A 23,674-nucleotide genomic window follows, 5' to 3' on the forward strand; every position below is an offset into this window, starting at 1 on the left:
AAAGTCCTGCTGTTTTGCCCTTCTCCATTAGAATAGGGAACTAACAATAGAAATGTTCAATGATGAAACCATGGTTACATTAGAAGTTCTGCATTAGTAAGAGATTCTATTAATTTGTGTTATGTCCATCATATGAGGCATATTTCAGTATTTTGAAGCAGCCTCTATTCATGAGGGAGATACAATAAGAGACAGGGTTTTAAAAGATTAACTACTTATATTAAACAATATCAGAGGCTTCTAAATAAAACAGAAATGAACAAAGTATACTCTTTCATTAACATGTGAAATAGCATTCTGCAGATAAAAATAATCATCTTATAAGGTTGGTGATAGCACAAAAACAAAAGTACCGCTCATACCTCTCATATATGAAGAAGATATTCTTCTTCATATCCATAGAAAACAAACACTATTTTCTCTAATATATTATAACTGTACATTTTTAACTCATAACATATATTTAGCAATTTTATTCAATGAAACAAGTTTCAAACTTTTGACTGTTGTTCATTAGCTACAAGAAAAAAGTATGTTCTTTATATTAGGAACTACAAGCAAAATAATCAAATGCACGTGCTAATTTTTGTTATACATATATAAGTTGTTACATTTTAATGTGATATATATGTACACATTTATAGACAGACACTTCATATGTATACAGGTAGACAGTATACAAATATACACACAGATATAGATATACTTACATAATTTGTTTTTAATTCATATATCTGTATTTTTAAATTAATGGCTTGATGCATAATCTTGACATAGTCTGTAAACATACAAATATTCATACTTACATGAATCAAATAATTTAACAGTAACAATCATAGGTATTATTTACCTAATGAGGGCACATAAAATAAAGATTGTGTTCTAAAGCCACACTTCTAAATTCACATTCAAGGTAAATTCCTTGATAGATAAACTAACCTTTATTTATTTTATTTTATTTTTTTGTGGTACGCGGGCCTCTCACTGTTGTGGCCTCTCCCGTTGCGGAGCACAGGCTCCGGACGCGCAGGCTCAGCGGCCATGGCTCACGGGCCCAGCCGCTCTGCGGAATGTGAGATCCTCCCGGAGCGGGGCACGAACCTGTGTCCCCTGCACCAGCAGGCGGACTCTCAACCACTGTGCCACCAGGGAAGCCCCTATGTATATTTTTTTAAATACATCTTTATTAGAGTATAATTGCTTCACAATACCATGTTAGTTTCTGTTGCACAGCAAAGCGAATTAGACATATGCATACACATGTCCCCATATCCCCTCCCTCTTGAGCCTCCCTCCCATCCTCCCTATCCCACCACTCTAGGTCATTGCAAAGCACTGAGCCGGTCTCCCTGTGCTATGCGGCTGCTTCCCACCAGGCAACTATTTTACATTTGGTAGTGTATATACATCAATGCTACTCTCACTTCGCCCCAGCTTCACCCTCCCACCCCATGTCATCAAGTCCATTCTCTATGTCTACCTCTTTATTCCTGCCCTGCAACTAGGTTCATCACTACTATTTTCTTTTTTTTTTTTTTTTAAGATTCCATATATATGTGTTAGCATACAGTATATGTTTTTCTCTTTCTGACTTACTTCACTCTGTATGACAGACTCTGGGTCCAACCACCTCACTACACATACAGTCTGGCCAGAGTATGTGCTCTGTACAATTTCTAGTGTTTTGAAGTTATTGAGAATTTTTCATGGTTCAGCTACAGTCACTGATGCCTCCATTATATTTTACTTATTCCATTGAAATGTGTCGAAGTCAGCAGTATGATTCTGGAATCAGCCTCCTCAAGACATGTTTTGGTGATACAGTTTAGAAGAGATTCCTGAGTACCTTGGGCCCTGTGAGCTGCATCTTCCCCCTACTTCTGTCATATTTGCATAGTCTGATGATTCTACTATAGTTCCCCGGATGTCTCCAATTCCCTTCATAGGGTTGGAGTTTTCCTCTGAACCTCTGTCCATGTAGCTGGTGACACTCTGCCTAGTACTTCTAATTTCCGCCCTCCTGAGAGTGGCTCCTTCTCCCGGACACCAGCTTCTCTTCATGTGCTCCAGGGAGCTAGATGACCTCTAGGAATCAGAAAATGACCCTTGCCTGCCATGAAGCAATGCTATGGGCTAAGAGTTCCTGTTGACAAGCTCTGTCCTTTGGATATCATCACCATTTCCAGTTACTTCTTGTTCACAATCACCCTTCATTCCTCATCCCCATTTTAGGATAAATGCCCTCCTCTACACTAATTTCTCTGCATTTCTCATTCCCAAGTTCACTTGAGATAGGACATTTCCCTTAATATGGTATAGTGTGGAAGAATTAATTATTCCACTTCACATGCCATACTGAATTATCTTCCAAGTTATTTTTTTCCGTTTACCTTTACATTGTATGGCTAAAGTTCACAGTGAAGAACAAAAAGATGCCTTAAGAAAGGCTGTTTCAGTAATACAGGAAAAATTTTCTTCAATTCTATGCTAAGTCACTGAATCATTTTGTAATTAGGATTTTCAAAACCTAATTAAGTGCATGTGACTTAAATGATGGGCTACAATTTATATTTTATATAGCGCCTAGTCTATAATAAAAATAATAAAAATATCAAATTAGTTAATTAACAATGTATTAATTAAATAATGAATATGCAGAGTATGCTACTTCAAAAGGGTTTGGGGCCAGGATGTGTGGGTATATAATTATCAAACTTTATGGCAAATGAAAATAAAATTTCAGTTTCATAAACCCCATCCTTAATGTTTACTCTCCTGATACCACAAGTTTTGATTAAAAGAATCAATCTATTAATAATTACCAGAATAGGAATACACTAATAAGAAAATCTTTGTATATGGCTTTACAGTTTACAAAGGGTTTTCACATATAGATAACCAATATAATAAAAAAGAGAGTAAAACTAGTCAAAATTTATGCTTCTTTATTTTACATTACTCTACCTTTTCTTGGAATAATTTAAAAAATTAAACTGAAGTCACACACTAAAACATTTTTTAATTTCAATTAAAAGGCATGTTTAATTTTGAAATCCGTCTCTTATTCTCAAAGTGTCTGCAAATATGGTGTCTTTCATGTGCATTCTTTCACTGCATGAGAAAAATATTAGTTTCTTACCCACATTTTAAGTTTTTCACCACTACAAGTAAAAATCAGTTAAGATATGTTGACTCACTCTGATGGCAGATGAAACTGTTCCATTAAAAAATATTTGAACACATTGGATAAAATAAATAGTAACATTAATAATAGACTATATCATTAATAGTCATAGTATTGTTAAAATGCTATGGAGGATAGGATGGCTATATCTTTGTAGAAAAGAAATGTTATCTCATTCAGTTCCACTTGCAGCAGTGAAATATCAAAAAAGATAGACTGATGTTTGTATTGTTACCCAGTGAGAAAGTCACAATCTTATAATACAATATAATGTTTCTCATTTTTAGATTTTTACTAGAGTCACTGTATCATGTACCTTAATAATGAAGAAACCTTAATTTTATCAGCTATAGCATATAAACAGATACTGATTTCTTTCCAGTAGTGGCATAAATAATAAAAGGATGGAATGACACAGCCAAATGTAGGCAATAAACTCAACCTTTATTGAGTTACATTGTTATGTGAGAAGTGAAGTAATGACTGAATTGAACCAAAGTTTTAAACAGATGAATTCTATAATTATATCTCATTATAGCAGCAGTTTCACTGGTTTTCAACTCTTTAAAAACATTTTTTTAAATCCTAGAAGGGTTTCAGAAGTTCTCATCCAGAAACTATAAAAACTATAAGACAGAATTTTACTTTCCATAAAACATTTGGAGGCAAATTTTATTGAGAGTTAAGATGATAAATGAAAGCCTATTATTTTGAGCCAGAATTATATTTATCTGAGCACTTTAATAACATCCTTGTTATAAGTTCCAGGAATATTTTGCATCTCTCTATTTCCACTTGAAAGTTCTGACCTAGTTACCACAGCATTTCATGAAACTTAAAACCCATTACTACCATGATCAGTCTTCTTAATATTTTCTCATTTATTTAATGTATTTTATAAGGAAATTCATTTCAAACTACTGAAGCCTTGTCTTCATAGCTTATTATTTTATCCCTTCTTAGTAAGAGTAATTTTTCTGTTGTTTCTGTTGGTTCTAATTCACTTTAGGTTTGTTTCACACAAGTAAAACTGAACTTTGTATAGAATGTTCAAAATTCATTTAAATTGGTTTCAAATATATGCCAGTGCTCTGGAGCGCTCACTATGTTTTGTTCTACTGATCTTCTTTCTCTTTTTTGTTATCAACCTCTTGCTTTCTTTTGACTCCTTATTTCAAACTTATAAACCTGCTCAAGTCTCATCCATCTTTTAAATCCCTCCTAGGACCCATCTACTCTCCCAGTTACTACTCTAGATCTCTTCCCATTTACAGCCAATCCCCTGATATATTCATCTGTAATCTCTCCATTTCATTAGCTCCCACTCATTCTACAACCCACACCAATATTCTCTAGCTAATGTCAACTTTGAGCTTCATGTTGCTGAACCAAATGGGCATTTGACACTCTTTTTTATTTATTTATTTATTTGTTTGTTTGTTTGTTTGTTTATTGGCTGAGGTGGGTCTGTTGCTGCGTGTGGACTTTCTCTAGTTGCAGCGAGCAGAGGCTACTCTTCGTCGCGGTGTGCGGGATTCTCATTGCGGTGGCTTCTCTTGTTGCGGAGCACGGGCTCTAGGCATGTGAGCTTCAGTAGTTGTGGCTCGCGGGCTCTAGAGTGCAGGCTCAGTAGTTATGGCACACGGGCTTAGTTGATCCGCGGCATGTGGGATCTTCCCAGACCATAGCTCAAACCTGTGTCCCTTGCATTAGCAGGCGGATTCTTAACCCCTGCACCACCAGGGAAGCCCTGACACTCTTTATGTAACCAGAATGACAGTATTTCTTGTTTTGCTCAGGAGACACTTGAATTATGCTTGCTGTTGTTATGGTGTCACATCCAGTTTTATATTTGTCCAAGACTTTTCATTTTTTAGTAAAATCTAACTTTTAACTCTTGCATTAAGTATGGCCAGTTGTATTCAGTAAACTGCTGTTTCGAAATGTCTACCTTCTGCTGTGACCTTACCTAGCAAGTGAAAAACATGAGCAATGCCCAGACTTATCATTTTAATAATACTTTAAACATTATTATTATTATATTGTCATATTAAAATATCCCTGGACAGAGTCTCATATTGGCTGTAGATTAAATTTATATTCACAACATATTTGAACAGACCAAAAGATAGAGATAGCATGATTAAGTCTCATTATTTCTGCACCCTCCCCAAATAGGATGTTTAAACTCTTAGAAAACATAGTATCAACGAAAACCTCAGAAGCATTGCTTTGAAATACTCAATGTTTTGTAGCACTTAAAGGATCATTTCCAATGTTTTTTTAAACTCAACTTTTTACCTATACTAGATGCTTTTCTTTCCCTTACACACACACACACACACACACACACACACACACACACACACCCCACAGAGTAAAAGGCTCTCTATTTGACTTGTTTTTGGCTTTTTGTGCTTTACTACTGATTTCCTGTAGTTGAAGAGCTGAATCATCCACTCAGGGCAATACTTCTTAAAAATATTCATTTCCTTGTCAGAAACGCTGGTAGATACATTGCAACTTGCCCAGCTCATCTTTATTAGACTTGATGATGAGCAAGACATGCTTGTCGACTGCGGTATTTGTCCTTGAGCGTGCTGTGTTTAAGAGTCACTTTCAATACTCAGAGAATACTTGTTATTCTCAGTGTCTATGTTTACAGTCCTGGAAACTCCAATCTCTTTCTCTAAAGACTTATAAAACCATATTAATGCTACAGAGATTCATTAAAGAAGCTGAACTGAGATATAGGGGGAAATGTTACTGTTTTCTCTTTTGCCCAGAATCTTCAAGGCCCCATTTCAAACATCTCATTTTGATTTCTTAAGCAAAATCCAGATTCTTCACACTTCCATTTCCTTTCCTACCGAGAAACATAATTATTCTGATTAAACTTCTTATATTTCCATTCATCTAATATGTCTAAAGTTATTTGAAAATAGGGACATCTTAAATGATTTTTTAATTTAATTCTCAGAAAAGCCTCCAATAATATGTGAATATTATACAACTTTTGAAAAAATAAAGTATTTTTTTAAAATGTCTTTAGAAATTTAGGAAACACAAACAATAAAAACTACTGAAAATATATGTGACTGCACTTTGACAACTGTAAAGTACTAAGCAAATGGAGACTAATACAGTTATTATTATTACTGTATTAGGCACTAGGATATGAATCTTTTCTACATCTGTATGTAGGAGGCCAAGAGTAAGGGGAGGACTAAGAATTTGGAGGGGAGCAAATCCTGAGGTACATTCTGTGGATATTACATATCTTTGGGAAATGGTCAAGATAAAGCCCTGTGTGGCCTCCCTCAGCTCTGCAGCTAAGCTTCATGCTTCAATTGCCACAGCTTCTTTGGCCCTGTTTTATTAAATTCAACACTAACACCAGGGTGTAAAGTTGCTAGGGAAAAAATTTGGAAAGGTACTTATTCACAGCCCCAGTTGGTTTTCTATGGATTAATAAGTAGCTCGGTGCAATTTAATTCATTTCAAATCAATGATGCTACCAATCTATCTGCGGAAGAAAATTATGCTCATCTCTGTTTAACGTTGGTGAGTGAATTACCTATTTGTACTGCTTACTCCCCTCAGTACTTAAATGTTTTTAATTTTAGCGTAAACAGAATTATCTGTCTGTACAATTCTGGCCTTTAGCACATTGTTAAATTTGTGCAGTAGCTTTCTAACTTTCCACAGCCACATCTGGTGTCTTGGGCCAACTGCTGTCAAAAGAACCTGCCTAAGACAATGATTTCACTGTGGTGCTTTTGTCTCAGAAAAGGTCACTAGCTTATGAATGTCACAGAATATTTTTCTTGGCCTTCTAAAATTCCCTAGTAATCATCCCTATCAATCATCTGGCAAAATTATATACTATATCGTAATACTGATTGTGTGTGTGTGTGTGTGTGTGAGATGTATTTTCAATTATATTCCAAGCTGCTTACGGACAGAGAAATTGAATTTTACTTTTGACTTCTGGCTATTATTTAAATCACACCTGCTGTGTTTTAAGAACATTATATATCTCATATATCTAATTACATAGCACCTCCTGCTAGGTGTTGTTTTCACCATCTTATATTAGGGAAACTAAGTCACAGAAGATGTTTAACTTGACTAAGTCCCCACTCCTGAGTAGATGATAAAGCCACTTTTAAACTGAAAACCCTTGGCTCCAAAGCCCTCTCTTCATACGACAACATACTGCCTTTAGTAATTTGTTTTTGCTTTTAATGATATTTGGCCTCAAGAAAACAAAATTATCAACAGGGTGATACATACTGGATGAAAGAAAAACCAATGATATGGCTGCTACCTTCTCTGTTTGCTTGTTAGAGCTAGGTGAGAGAAGCAAAGTGAAGAATCCTGAAACCGATGGCAGGGAAAACATTCAGCGGGACTGGGGACACTCTATATTGCTCTTGTATGACACATGTCCCCTGATTCAGTAAAATATACATAGAGTAATAGCCTGCCTTATTTAGATACCAGTTTTAAGGCAACTTAGGAGACAAAAAAGCCACAAGGAGAATTGGCACCTGTGCAGTAACATTCTCTCCAGACTAATGAAACAAGTAAAAGAATATTTAGGACACCTTCCTTGAGTGTTGAAACTCATGCAGAGTGACTTTTCCAACAGGAGGTGCCACTGGCTGCTGGGAATTTTTGATGGTCACTGTTCATAGACACGTGGAAGGCAGAATGTACAGAAATAGTACTTTCCTATGTCCAGACTCTAAAAAGGAGGAGGCACTTCAACAAATATTCCCTTTGTGTCTGTTGAATGTTGAATGTTTTGCCTGATTTCATGTGCATTCCATTAGCCAAAAAAATCTCTTCATCCCAGTGGCAAAAGAGTAGAAATCTTTTTCATTCTGGAAGGTTGTAGACATGAATTCCTTAATTTAAAAAAGGAATCTTTTAGTAATCAGTTTCTGTGCTACCTAATCAGCCCTTGACAACCAGACAAAGACAAAAAATTAACTTTTGGGGGTAGAAGATATAATACAAAATGAGTTATCTGTCGTTTTTAAAATGTTGGAATTAACAATATTTAAAGTTCATGACTTTGAAAATCTCTGTCGAAAGTCTAAACAAAGCATTCCATCAAGACTCTCGTTTTGACACTCAGGTTCTTTGTAGAAATCATCTTCTCCCTTTTTCATCTGCCAGGGCATTGGTACCCCTCCCCATTATATCAGTTCTCGCCAATGATAATTTTAGCAATAAATGTACATGCCTTTGTGAATGTACATGTTACAAGAATTTTACATGCATACAAAATGGTAGACATCTTGAAATTCTTTTGATAGTAATCTTAGGTGAAAGTCTTTCTTTTGTGGGAAGGAGGGCAGGAGTTATCATCTGTCAGGGAGTAGTTCAGTTAATTTTATCAATTTCTAATGCTATAGAAGAGAAAACATTAAAGAATCAAGTGGAAGAGGAAAGATTAGTGGTATACCATAATAAAATATGGTTTTTAAACATAATAGTACTGATAGTACCCTCTGAAGGTACAACATTCATTTTTTTTCAAAAAGAAATGTCAATATACAAGACAGGCAATTATTACTTTTACTGTTCATTCTTATCAGTATTCTTTTTTTCTGGACACAATAAAACCACACTTCCTCTTAAATTGTGTAATTGAGAGGGAAGAACAAGGACATGGCTAAAGTACATCAAATAAGATAAAACCTACTTTGTAAATACAAAATAGCAAGTGACCTTCTATATTACCAATGTAAATTAATTAACAGTATGAATATGATGTAGCAAAAAAAAGACTAATTTTCAAAGGTAAGCCCAAGTCAAATATATTGTGGTATAATTCTCACATGTCTACATTTTAGAGAAGTATAGTGGATTGGAAAAATATGATATAATTTTATTTGTTGTAATAAATACATTGCTGTAGGGCTATAAATCATTTTTCTATTGTTAACTGAAAATGCAACTGAAAAATAGCATATTTACACTGTGCAGATATTAAGTTAGAATTGCAGGTAACCCAAGTGTGATGGGGTTCCCTTGGTCAGCATCTCATTTATTTTTCCCATCCTGAGTAAGAAACTTTTTGCACACCCTTCCCCAAAGTACAATTCTAAAAAGCAACAACTTGCAATGTAGATTTTACTGAAAATGGAGATTTACTGCAACCACATAGCAGAACTTCAGAAAAATCTAAGCACCTTCTATTCCTTCCTCCTCCTGTAGCTCTCTCTTTCCACACAGGCCTCTCTAGCCTCAGGACTACAGCTTTTCAACCTCTGGAATCTGCCCTCAGGGTTCTTCTTCAGCAGAATGCAGTTATCCCTCAGCCTCTCAGGTCTTGCAAATTTCTTCATTCTTATCACCCAGCTCAGCAAGCAACACATGTTCCTTTATAAAGCTTTGGGGCCTTGAAATATTTAATATTTTCCTGTCACAAATGTATTTTTATTCACAAGTAAAATAAATATCTGAAAAAAAAGATATTTAAGGATTGGAACAGGAGAGTAAAGGGAATTATAGCACAGATTTACAGGAACTTATGGGCACAAATTGATTAAATAGACCATCAAAAAAAGCTGGGGGGGAAGGAAATACTGATGAATAAGACAGAGTCCTATAGCAACTTTTATTAAGTTCTGCTGCGTGGTACCAATGTCTCTCCAGTTGCAATACATTTTTATTAAAACGTATTTATCAAAAGGCCCTATATAAAGCCAAGCTTCAGAGAGATGATATTTGTAATACTTATATCTAAAGAGAACTTTCATTCAGAATATTTCACATTCAAAAAATCCAACAAGAAAAAGAAGATAGATGACCCTTTCCAAAAAAAGAAGAGGAAATCCAAATTGCCTTTAGGTATATTGTTGCCAACAAATTTTGGCTCCCTGTGCACCAATGCTGAATAGAAATAAGGAGACAGATTTGGAGGATAAGAAATAGAGAGGTTTTTTATTTTCTTTGCAAAGGCAAAGGGAAGACACAGCAAGCCAGTGCCTCAAAAACTGCCCCCCTGTCCAGGGGAATTACAGGGGGTCTTCGAGGTGGAACTCACAATCCAGGGTAAGTGAGAAAGATCAAAGTGGTGAAGGTATTGCATTCTTCTTCTTCTTGCAATATTTTAAAACAGTCACTGCTGGCATCAGGCAGCCTGGTAAATGGGTCCCTTCATCTCTGGGTTATCTGTCTGTGACATCCTTTTTGAAATGCAAACAGCTACAAGGTGTGATTTGCTACAAGAGAAATTACCTAAATTACATAGGATTAGGGGTGACAGGTTAGCTTTGTGAAGGACAAATCTAACTACAGACACTACAGATTAGCAACAGTTAAAATAAAACTAGGAGTGATTAACTCTTTCAGGCCAGGTTATGTTTCTTTTCTAGCCTGTTTATTGTTCGCTTTGTTTTCTTTGCTTTTAGTAGAGGGAAAACTTCATTTCTATTTTCACTTCAACATTGTGAAGAAGTGTTTCACATCCTTAATCATCAGAGAAAAGTAAAATGAAAACCAACAATGAGATACAACACTACACCCAAAAGAAAGCCTTAAAAAATAGCTGGCATAGCTGGCAATGCCAAGTGTCAGTGAGGATGAGGAACAATTTGAACTCTCATGTAGAGCTGCTGGGGCAGAAATTGGTACAATCTCCTTGGAAAACGGTTTTGTAGTTTCTAACAAATCAGACTCTAATCATCTCTTCAATTCCACCCCAGGTAGATACAATATACAATGTACAGTAGAATTGTGAACAGAAACATGTAATATGAACACAGTGCTACATATTCATTACAGTACTCATCATAATAACACTAAACTGGAAAAAAAAACAAATAACCATCAGCAGTAGAATAAGTAAATAATGTTACGTTCTTAAAATGGAGTACAGAACAGCAATGATAAACAAAATCACTGCTAGGGGGATTGGTTCAAGATGGTAGAGTAGAAGGACATGTGCTCACTCCCTCTTGTGAGAGCACTGGAATCATAACTAACTGCTGAACAATCATTGACAGGAAGACACTGGAACTCACCAAAAAAAGGTACCCCACATCCAAAGACAAAGGAGAAGCCGCAATGAGATGGTACAAGAGGTGCAATCACAATAATAGCAAATCCCATAACTGCCAGGTGGGTGACTGGCAAACTGGAGAGCACTTATACCACAGAAGTTCACCCACTGGAGTGAGGGTTCTGAGCCCCCGTCAGGCTTCCCAACCTGGAGGTCCAGCAACGGGAAGAGGAATTCCCACAGAATCAGACTTTGAAGGCTAGCAGGATTTGATTGTAGGATTTTGACAGAGACTCCACTCTTGGAGGCACACACAAAGTAGTGTGCACATCAGGACCCAAGGGGAAGGAGCAGTGACCCCATGGGAGACTGAACCAGACCTACCTGCTAGTGTTGGAGGGTCTCCTGCAGAGGCAGGGGGTGGCTGTGGCTAACCACAGGGACAAAGACACTGGCAGCAGAAGTTCTGGGAAGTACTCCTTGGCATGAGCCCTCCTGGAGTCTGCCATTAGCCCCATCAAAGAGCTTATAGCTTCCCATGCTGGGTTGCCTCAGGCCAAACCACCAACAGGGAGGGAACCCAGCCCCACTCATCAGCAGACAATCAGATTACACTTTTACTGAACTCTGCCCACCAGAGCAACATCCAGCTCTACCCACCACCGGTCTCTCCCATCTGGAAGCTTGCACAAGCCTCTTAGATAGCCTCATCCACCAGAAGACAGACAGCAGAAGCAAGAAGAACTACAGCCCTGCAGCCTGTGGAAAGAAAACCACATTCACAGAAAGATAGACAAAATGAAAAGGCAGAGGACTATGTACCAGATGAAGAAACAAGATAAAACCCCAGAAAACAACTAAATGAAGTGGAGATAGGCAACCTTCCAGAAAAAAAAATTCAGAATAATGATAGTGAAGATGATCCAGGACCTTGGAAAAAGAATGGAGGCAAAGATTGAGAAGATGCAAGAAATGTTTAACAAAGACCTAGAAGAATTAAAGAACAAACACCTAGAAGAATTAAAGAACAAAGAGATGAACAATACAATAAATGAAATGAAGAATACACTAGAAGGAACCAATAGAAGAATAACTGAGGCAGAAAAATGGATAAGTGACCTGGAAGACAGAATGGTGGAATTCACTGCCATGGAAAAAATAAAGAAAAAAGAATGAAAAGAAATGAAGACAGCCCAAGAGACCTCTGGGACAACATTAAATGCACCAGCATTTGCATTATAGGGGTCCCAGAAGGAGAAGAGAGAGAGAGAAAGGACCCAAGAAAATATTTAAAGAGATTATAGTTGAAAACTTCCCTAACATGAGAAAGGAAATAGCAACCCAAGTCCAGGAAGTGCAGAGAGTCCCAGGCAGGATAAACCCAAGGAGAAACAGGCCAAGACACATAGTAATCAAACTGACAAAAGTTAAAGACAAAGAAAAATTATTAAAAGCAACAAGGGAGAAACAACAAATAACAAACAAGGGAACACCCATAGGGTTAACAGCTGATTTCTCAGCAAAAACGGTACAAGCCAGAAGGGAGTGGCACAATATATTTAAAGTGATGAAAGGGAAGAACCTACAACCAAGATTACTGTTCCTGGCAAGGATCTCATTCAGATTCTATGGAGAAATCAAAAGCATTACAGACAAGCAAAATCTGGGAGAATTCAGTAGCACCAAACCAGCTCTACAACAAATGTTAAAGGAACTTTTGTAAGTGGGAAACACAAGAGAAGAAAAAGACCTACGAAAACAAACCCAAAACAATTAAGAAAATGGTAATAGGAACTTACATATCAATAATTACCTTAAATGTGAATGGATTAAATGCTCCAACCAAAAGACACAGGCTCACTGAATAGACACCACCATCTATATGGTGTCTACAAGAGACCCTCTTCAGACCTACAGACACATACAGTCTGAGAGTGAGGGGATGGAAAAAGATATTCCACGCAAATTGAAATCAAAAGAAAGCTGGACTAGCAATACTCATTTCAGATAAAATAGACTTTAAAATAAAGAATGTTACAAGAGACAAGGAAGGACACTACATAATGATCAAGGGATTAATCCAAGAATAAGATATAACAATTATAAATATATATGCACCCAACATGGGAGCACCTTAATACATAAGGCAACTGCTAACAGCTATAAAAGAGGAAGTCGACAGTAACACAATAATAGTGGGGGACTTTTAACACCTCACTTACACCAATGGACAGATCACCCAGACAGAAAATAAATAAGGAAACACAAGTTTTAAACAACACAGTAGACCAGATAGATTTAACTGATATTTATAGGTATTCCATCCAAAAACAGCAGATTACACTTTCTTCTCAAGTGCACATGAAACATTCTCCAGAATAGATCACATCTTGGGTCACAAATCAAGCCTCAGTAAATTTAAGAATATTTAAATCATTAAACATCTTTTCCGACAACAATACTTTGAGATTAGAAATCAGTTACAGGGAAAAACACGTAAAAAACACAAACTCATGGAGGGTAAACAATACGTTGCTAAGTAGCCAAGAGATCACTGAAGAAATCAAAGAGGAAATCAAAAAATACCTAGAGACAAATGACAATGAAAACATGATAATCCAAAACCTATGGGATGCAGCAAAAGCAGTTCTAAGATGGAAGTCTTATAGCAATACAAGCCTACCTCAAGAAATGAGAAAAATCTCAAATAAACAATCTAACCTTACACCTAAAGGAACTAGAGAAAGAAGAACAAACAATACCCAAAGTTAGTAGAAGGAAAGAAATCATAAAAATCAGAGCAGAAATAAATGAAATAGAAACAAAGAAAACAATAGCAAAGATCAATAAAACTAAAAGCTAGTTCTTTGAGAAGATTAACAAAATTGATAAACCATTAGCCAGACTCATCAAGAAAAAGAGGGAGAGGATTCAAATCAATAAAATTAGAAATGAAAAAAGAGAAGTTACCATGGACATGGCAGAAGTACAAAGCATCATGAGACACCACTACAAACAACTCTATGCCAATAAAATGGACAACCTGGAAGAAATAGACAAATTCTTAGAAAGTTATCACCTTCCAAGACTGAACCAGGAAGAAATAGAAGATATGAACAGACCAATCACAAGTAATGAAATTGAAACTGTGGTTAAAAATCTTCCAACAGGGCTTCCCTGGTGGCGCAGTGGTTGACAGTCCGCCTGCCGATGCAGGGGAAACGGGTTTGTGCCCCGGTCCAGGAAGATCCCACATGCCACAGAGCGGCTGGGCCCGTGAGCCATGGCTACTGAGCCTGCGTGTCTGGAGCCTGTGCTCCACAACGGGAGAGGCCACAACAGTGAGAGGCGTGCATACCGAAAAAAAAAAAAAATCTTCCAACAAACAAAAGCCCAGGACCAGATGGCTTCACAGGTGAATTCTATCAAACATTTAGAGAAGAGCTAACACCTATCCTTCTCAAACTCTTCCAAAAATTTGCAGAGGAAGGAACACTCCCTAACTCATTCTATGAGGCCACCATTACCTTGATACCCAAACCAGACAAAGATACTACAAAAAAGAAAATTACAGACCAATATGACTGATGAATATAGATGCAAAAATCCTCTACAAAATACTAGCAAACAGAATCCAACAGCACATTAAAAGGATCATACACCATGATCAAGTGGGATATATCCCAGGCATGCAAGGATTCAATATATGCAAATCAATCAATGTGATACACCATATTAACAAATTGAAGAATAAAAACCATATGATCATCTCAGTAGACAGAGAAAAAGCTTTTGACAAAATTCAACACCCATTTATGATAAAAACTCTCTAGAAAGTAGACATAGAGGGAACCTCCCTTAACATAATAATGGCCATATACGACAAAACCACAGCCAGCATTGTTCTCAGTGGTGAAGAACTGAAAGCATTTCCTCTAAGATCAGGAACAAGACAAGGATGTTCACTATTATTCAACATAGTTTTGGAAGTTCTAGCCACAGCAATCAGAGAAGAAAAATAAATAAAAGGAATACAAATTGGAAAAGAAGAAGTAAAATTGTTACTGTTTGCAGATGACATGATACTTACTATACATAGAGAATCCTAAAGATGCCACCAGAAAACTACTAGAGATAATCAGTGAATTTGGTAAAGTTGCAGGTTGCAAAATTAATGCACAGAAATCTCTGGCATTTCTATACACTAATGATGAGAAATCTGAAAGAGAAATTAAAGAAACAATCCCACTCATCATTGCAAAAAAAGAATAAAATACCTAGAAATAAACCTACCTAAGGAGGTAAAAGACCTGTACTCAGAAAATTATAAGACACTGATGAAAGAAATCAAAGATGACACAAACAGATGGAGAGATATACCACGTTTTTGGATTGGAAGAATCAATATTGTGAAAATGACTATACTGCCCAAAGCAATCTACAGATTCAGTGCAATCCCTGTCAAAGTACCAATGACATTGTTTACGAAACTAGAACCAAAAATCTTAAAATTTGTATGGAGACCCAAAAGACCCCGAATAGTCAAAGCAACCTTAAGGGAAAAAAAACGGAGCTGGAGGAATGAGACTCCCTGACTTCAGACTATACCACAAAGCTATAGTAATCAAGACAATATGGCACTGGCACAAAAACAGAAATATAGATCAATGGAACAGGATAGAAAGCCCAGAGATAAACCCACGCACCTATGGTCAACTAATCTCTGATAAATGAGGCAAGGATATGCAATAGAGAAAAGGCAGTCTCTTCGATAAGTGATGCTGGGAAAACTGGACAGTTACATATAAACGAATGAAATTAGAACATTCCCTAACACCAAACACAAAAATAAAGTCACAATAGATTAAATACCTAAATGTGTGACTGGACACTATAAAACTCTTAGAGGAAAACATAGGAAGAATACTCTTTGACATAAATCACAGTAAGATCTGTTTTGATACACCTCCTAGAGTAATGGGAAAAAAAACAAAATAAACGGGACCTAATGAAACTTAAAGCTTTTGCACAGCAAAGGGAACTACAAAGACGAAGAAAAGGCAACCCTCAGGATCAGAGAAAATATTTGCAAACGAATCAATGGACAAAGGATTAATCTCCAAAATATATAAACAGCTCAGCAGCTCAATATCAAGAGAACAAATAACCCAATCAAAAAATGAGCAGAAGACCTAAATAGACATTTCTCCATAGAAGACATACAGATGTCCGAGAAGCACATGAAAAGCTTCTCAACATCACTAATCATTAGAGAAATGCAAATCAAAACTACAATGAGGTATCACCTCACACCAGTTAGAATGGGCATCATCAGAAAATCTACAAACAACAAATGCTGAGAGGGTGTGGAGAAAAGGCAACCCTCTTACACTGCTGGTGGGAATGTAAATTGATATGGCCACTATGGAGAACAGTATGGAGTTCCTTAAAAAACTAAAACTAGAACTACCATACGACCCAGCAGTCCCACTACTGGCCATATACCCAGAGAAAACCATAATTTAAAAAGATGCATGCAACCCAATGTTCATTGCAGCACTATTTCCAAAAGCCAGGTCATGGAAACAACCTAAATGCCCGCTGACAGACGAATGGGTAAAGAAGATGTGGTACATAAATACAATGGAATAATACTCAGCCATAAAAAGGAACAAAGCTAGGTTATTTTTAGAGACTTGGATGGACCTAGAGACAGTCATTCAGAGTGAAGTAAGTCAGAAAGAGAAAAACAAATATCATATATGAATGCGTACATATTGAATCTAGAAGAATGGTACAGATGAACCAGTTTGCAAGGCAGAAATAGAGACACAGATGTAGAGAACAAACATATGGACACCAAGGGGGGAAAGTAGGGGTGGGTTGGTGGTGGGATGAGTTGGGAGATTGGGATTGACATATATACATCCATATGTATAAAATAGATAACTAATAAGAACCTGCTGTATAAAAAATAAATATAAATAAATAAATCACTGCTACACACAACAACATGGGTAATCTCATGTATTATGTTGGACAAAAGAGTCCATGCAAAAAAGAATATACAGTGTATGGTTCCACTCCTGTAAAATGCAAAAAAGGCAACAAAAATAGTTTTTTTGTGATTCAAGTCAGAATAGCAGTTATCTGTGGAGAGAGCACTGGAGAGTGACATGAAGGAGCCTTCTCAAAGTGCATGATGATATATGTAGTGGTTACAGAGGTGTGTTTATTTTAGTACTTAAGCAATACAGTTATGATTTGTGCACTTTTATGTATGTACCGTATAGTTTAGTTTTAAGAGTTTAAAACAATGAATTCAGTGACCTTTTGAATTTCTTTACCATCTTGTCATTCCAACAAAAGCAAATGTAAAATCTCTACTACTTCAGTTTTCACGTTTGAGACATAAATGCTTCAATTTATTCACTTGTTGCTATTGGTTGCGTTTATCTATGCCCTAGTATCCATTTGAAATTGTAAGTATAAGGGAGAGAGCAGAGTCCCCTCTGTTATTTCCTTTCCTTCTTTTCTTTACTTAGAAGAGTGCCAAGCACAACAACATGTAGAAGTTTGTCAATGCTACAGAATAAAATGCTGCATTTTGAGGAATATTAAATATTTTAAATTATTACATAAACCACACAGCTACAGAGACAAAATGAAGGGTCATTTCTGTTTTTAATATTTGTGACTAATATGCAGCTTTCAGGATGAAGTTGCTAAGGAATGATGATGTATCAAAATCCCACTTTTTAATTGAAAATTTTGGAATGTGGGGGCGCAGTCAGGAAAATTATAGACAATTGATCCACTGTTGGTCACTTTTTCTACAAAATCATAGCTCTTCCCTACTGAGACCAGCCTTCGGTGGGACCATGCATGTGGTACATTAAGTCTGTGTCCATGCTGGTGAAGGGAACAGCATTATTAAAACTCTAAGAGGGAGCAAATAGCATTGTCAAGGAATATGAGTCATCAGATTTGTTCAAAGTAGAGGCTTAGGAAAAGACATAGAGGGTCCTAAAATCATGATCAAGGAACTCGATTGGGCTCAGGTCCTGGAAGATCTATAATGGTCATTAAAGAAATCGTACTTTTTAAGAAAGTTAATGTGATTGGAATAAAGAAAGACAAGCCATTCCAAAAAATCACTTATTTTGCAGGAAAGGAAAAAGGTATCATTCTCCCCACAAACACACACAAAAATGCTACCTTAGAAAAGACCTTCTACAGGACTTTCAAAACAAAGGCGCCTGTAAATGCACAGTCACATCCTGTGTAAATGAGAGTAATCATTTGATGGCAGAAGAATTAGATTGATGCTTTCTTTCCATCACCATATTATTTGGAAATCCAAAATCTAATTTCTAATTTTAAGAAGATGGTATATAAAGTTTAAAGGGCATTTTAAGGGAGATGATTAGTATCACGAGTTATACTTAATAGTCACTGAGGCTTATCTGAGGGACTGCAGAAAGCTTTGGTTCCCACACAACCAAAATCTTTTCAACTCTCACCATGGTGGAGAGTTCGTTATTTCCTGACATCCTGAAGACTTATCAGTTCTTTACAGCCTCCTACAAAAATGAAAAATCTACTAATAAAGGAAGTACTATGTATATTTTATATATAGATAGATAGATATTTTAAAAATAATTAACTAAAATCCTCCTAATAGCAGAAGAGGAAGAATAAGGATCCCAAAAGTTTGTGGATGTATATATTAAAGTGGTCATGCCAAAGGACATTTCTTTGTGTTATCAAGCTCTATCTAAAAAGCCGTGATAACTTTATATTCTACTGTACAGTATATCATATTCATCTTTCTTTTAATGTGCACTTTAATATTCTAAATTACTTAAAATTTGCTTATCAAAAATTTAAAGGAAATATTTTAAATTGCTTAAAGTTGAGTAAAATTGATGCTGTAAAGGAGGTATCCCATGAGTTTCAAACTCTGATGTTGCCAACTCAATTTTGATTCTCTCTTTCTGTCTTACATCACAACTCTGACTTTCTTTGTAGTAGCAAGGTGTCAATAGAAATATCCATCACCCTATACCTTCTCACAGTCAGGGGAAGCCATATGACCCATTTCAGTTCCATGTGCTATAAAGAGCCTAGTAGCTGGAGATTCTGGAAAAGTTATTATTCTTCTGGAAAAAATAATTGAGAAGAGAATCAGCTGTAATCAGCTTGTTGGCTCTTACTCTTTCCCTTTTTCTTGCCTGGAGCATTGAGCTTGGACTCATGGACAAGTATACACAATGAACAACCTAGTAAGAATCTAGAAGGAGGCTGAGTGTCACCAGTGCTGTGACTGCCATTGTTGTCCAGTGGAAATTTCTGTGTTGTTGTGTGCTGCCCAATACAGTAGCCACTGTCCTCACAAAGTTATAGAGCATTTGAAATGCAGCTAGTAAGACTGAAGAATGAATTTTTAATTTAATGTATTTTAAAATTTACCTAAGAGCCATGTACGGCTAGTGGCCACTATATTTGATAGCACAACTAGATTATATCTCTATTTAGTTGAGTATGTAGGCAGGTTTCTTTAACATGCAATTGACTGCACTCCTAACTAGATATACTGTGTTTATTCCAGACCTTCAAATTCTCTCTTTTACCTCTTGGCACACACACACATACACACATCTAGTCTGAAAACCTTTCCCTTAAATTACTCTCAGATCAATACTTTAGTGGGATTGACCTACAGATAACTGAGATTTTCTTTAGACTGGGACACAGGATAGAGCAAAGAATGGAAACATGGAGTAATGAAAAGAGAGAGATTTACCATGAGCAAACTCCAATACCTGGGTGTGCCTCTTTCCGAATGTAATCAAGCTTCTTCATCTGCATTTCTTAATGCAAGCAACTAAACAATGCAAAAGGATATGTGTTCCTGGCAGGTTCAGCCTTTCCTTCTCAAAGAAAACTGGGGCTCTGCTTCTCCGCAAGGGATATGTCACATCCTACATGTTATGCTGCTCTGATTTATCTCACTTCATATTCAGACACGGTACCTCTTCTGACATGGGTTTGTTTTATATTGGGGCAAAAGAGGATAATGCATAGGCAGAAAGCCCTGACTGATGGTAAGCAATACACATATGTTCAGTTTCTTCTTGTTTCTGAATCATTCACACAGACCAGAGGAAGAATAGAGATCAGTGTCACAACCACCAGAAGGAACAGAAGGTTAACTTTGGACAGTTGAAAGAGCAAGAAACAATGTATAAAAAGATCTTGTCTTTGAAGACTGTGAAAATAGAAGGATCTGAGTCTTGGAATCCCAGTCATAACCATAAATATGCCTTCTATGAAAAGGAGGTATTAAGGACATTGCTGTGGTGGTCATTTTCATCCTAGGTTGCTAATGGAAATAGAGCCTGATAGTGTTTCGTACAGAGAAGTTGTTAGGCACCCTTTGTAAAAAAAAATGCCTTTGTGTATTTATGAAATAAATTATTACACACTTTAATTTTAAACATTAGAGATTTAGAAACTACCCTTACCTAACTATGGCCTTAATGTGTATCTGGTACTAACTGAAGCCATGTTGTTACATTGCATTTGCTTATTTTCAGTCACAAGGTTTCATTTGATATACTCATTATGTAAGAAATATTAGAGCATAAAAACATCTTAAAGGTTTTTAATAATTTTTTTCAAACAGAAACTATGACAAATAGTCATAACTGGACTTATGAGAGTGTGTTTCTTTCCAACAAACACAATTCTGGACCTGGCTGGCTCATTACAGCATGCAACTAAAGGAACTTAAATAAATGAAGAAAACATACCACTCTCTGACACATAAATTCTAAATCACTTAATGATATACTGAGATTTCAGTTATACTGGAAATGATAGTGGGTAGATATAATAAACCCAAGGAAAATGTCAAAGCCCAAAAAGAAATCCAGAACAATTAAATAATTTGCTTTAAAGGCTTCCTTAGCTATAGAGTGAATAGCAGCTTACTTGACATCTCTTAGCCACTTAATAACTAATGATAGCAAAGACTTATTGAGTACTATGTTCCAGACCCTGTGCTAACCACTTATATTTATTGTCTCATTTACTCCCTTTAATCAATTGTTATAAAATCAAATATGATCAAGGCAATATTTTTTAGCTTTATGAAGGATTCACATTATGTCATAGTGTATCAAAAATATATTTCATATTAGTTTGTAATCATTAGCTATAATATGAATTATAACCTCCAATGAGGTAATGAGTATATTAGAAAGAATTTTAAACTGTAAATCTACAAGATTAACATCCTTGCATCCACTTTGGGCTCTACCACTGATTTATCAGGTATATGACTATGAGAAAGCCACTGAAAATACTCCTAACAATTTGTCTTATAAGTTTTGAAAAATTGTTTCAAGTAAGTACAAAATAATAACTGAGTGAGGAGGTGGAAAAAAATAGAAGATACTCTTGAACCAAAAATTGTTGATCCAAGAGAACAGGAACAGGACTTCATTACGTGTGCCTCTTAAAGATAAGTGAAGTAGAGAAGGAATGGAAAATGATTCAGATGGTTTTCAGGGCCAGTGTAACTTTTATCTGGATTTTCATGAAGAAAAGCATAGCAACTATGTAGGGGCAGTTGGAAACAATAGAGCAAAATGGTAAGAGAGGGAAACCTGCCAGAGTCAACTTACAACCACTTATCATGTCTCACAAAGACATCACACAGCTGGGTTCCATGAAAAGGAATAGATAGGAAAAAGTACAAAGCATGGGCAAGAAGCAGGCAGAACTTTTGCATTAGCTTGCCTGAAATCATGGACTGCAAGAACAGTTCTCAGGGAAATGGATTGAAATGAGGTGTCACAAGTATTTAAATCTTTGTAGTTTGTGTAATATTAGAATTCTTAAACAAGTATGGCTTTTGTCTTATGTTGGTGACTAATACTTCTCAGTGATTGACTCATCCACCTCCTCTGCTTTCTCTTCAAATTACCCATGAAATCACAAGTGTCCAAGTCTCCATGGCCCTAGAAGGGAGAGTACTAATTCTGATTTGCCAAACTGTGGGAGGTATTTCCTCTGCTACACAGCAGATGTGCCACATTCTGCAAATACTCAGACCTGCTCTATATTTTGGTGGGTGAAACAAACACCACCACACAGGGAAGTCATGAGTTTGAGATTCAGGTAAAATCACGTGGATGGTGCCCTTGAAACAACAGGATCTGTACCAAAACTGAACCTGCTTTCTTCAGTTTTATGTCATTACTATCCCTCTCTATAAGCATTTGCCCTGGACACTATGCACCCACGATGTAGTTTGGCCAACTGAGAAAATTTCCAAACGGGGATGTCAGTCCTGGGACATGAATGGCACTATGTTGGGGCAGCCATTCTGAGGTTAGCAAAAGAAATACCATTTATTTCAAAATATCCAGGGGGGGAAAATACCATCTTTCAGTGTTGGAAGACAGGCAAAATGAGAAGGACAAGATAATTCCTTAATCTTGCAGAACCACACTGGCTAAAGACTGCCAGACAGGAGAAATTTGTACATTGAACTGTACTCAAGCAGAAGATCTGAGAGGAGTATTCTAGCAGCATCCAGGTGGACCTGAAGATTCCAAGGAGAAAATGCATATCTTATCTGTGCTGAACAGCAAACTACTAAGATATAGTATTCATTATTCAAAAAAAGGAAACTAGAGGAAGTGTTAAGGGAAGGAAGGGGCCTTAAGCTAATGAAAAGACTATTGCAGGGTGTAATGGGGATATTGCCTTAAAAATGTAGCACAAAGTTGACTCTTGAAATGTAGTCCCACAAGAAATGTAAGAAAATGTTAGACTGCATTTACTATGTGTTATCACTAAAATATAAGAACAATACATGCTATCTGAAATAAGAAGAAAAAAAGGAGGACAAATATAATGGGGACAGACTGGCAGGATGATAGCTACATGGCATTTAGAGTTTGAAAATTTGCATTCAAATCCAGGCTTGGCCCCATCACTTATTAATGTTATGATTTAACTTTGTTATTTAGCGTTACAGAATCATAAGCATCCTTGTAGATAATAAAGGAAAACTAAAATGATGCAAAAATTTACAAAGATAGTACAAAAATGCAAAAAGTAGAGGATAATATCTGTAACATAGGCTTAATTAAAACTTTAATAAGAACTACTGAGGATAAATCAACATATGATATAGCTACAAATTTTTAGCTATTTGAGAAAAAATAAACTCATATTTTAACCTTACACCATATAATATAATAATGCCAAACAGTTTGAAGAATTATATGTGAAACATACAACTACAAAGGAACAAGATGGAAATACAGGGGAACATGTGTGTATGATCTAGGGTAGAGAGATAATAAAGTTTTCTAAGCACAAAATCATGAAATAAATCATACAGGAAAAATTAATCTGAACATATTATTATTAGATACAATTATCTATTAAAA

The sequence above is a fragment of the Monodon monoceros genome, unplaced genomic scaffold (assembly GCF_005190385.1).
Source record: "Monodon monoceros isolate NGI ecotype Baffin Bay Population unplaced genomic scaffold, NGI_Narwhal_1 Super_Scaffold_6, whole genome shotgun sequence".
In the NCBI taxonomy this organism is placed as follows: Eukaryota; Metazoa; Chordata; class Mammalia; order Artiodactyla; family Monodontidae; genus Monodon; species Monodon monoceros.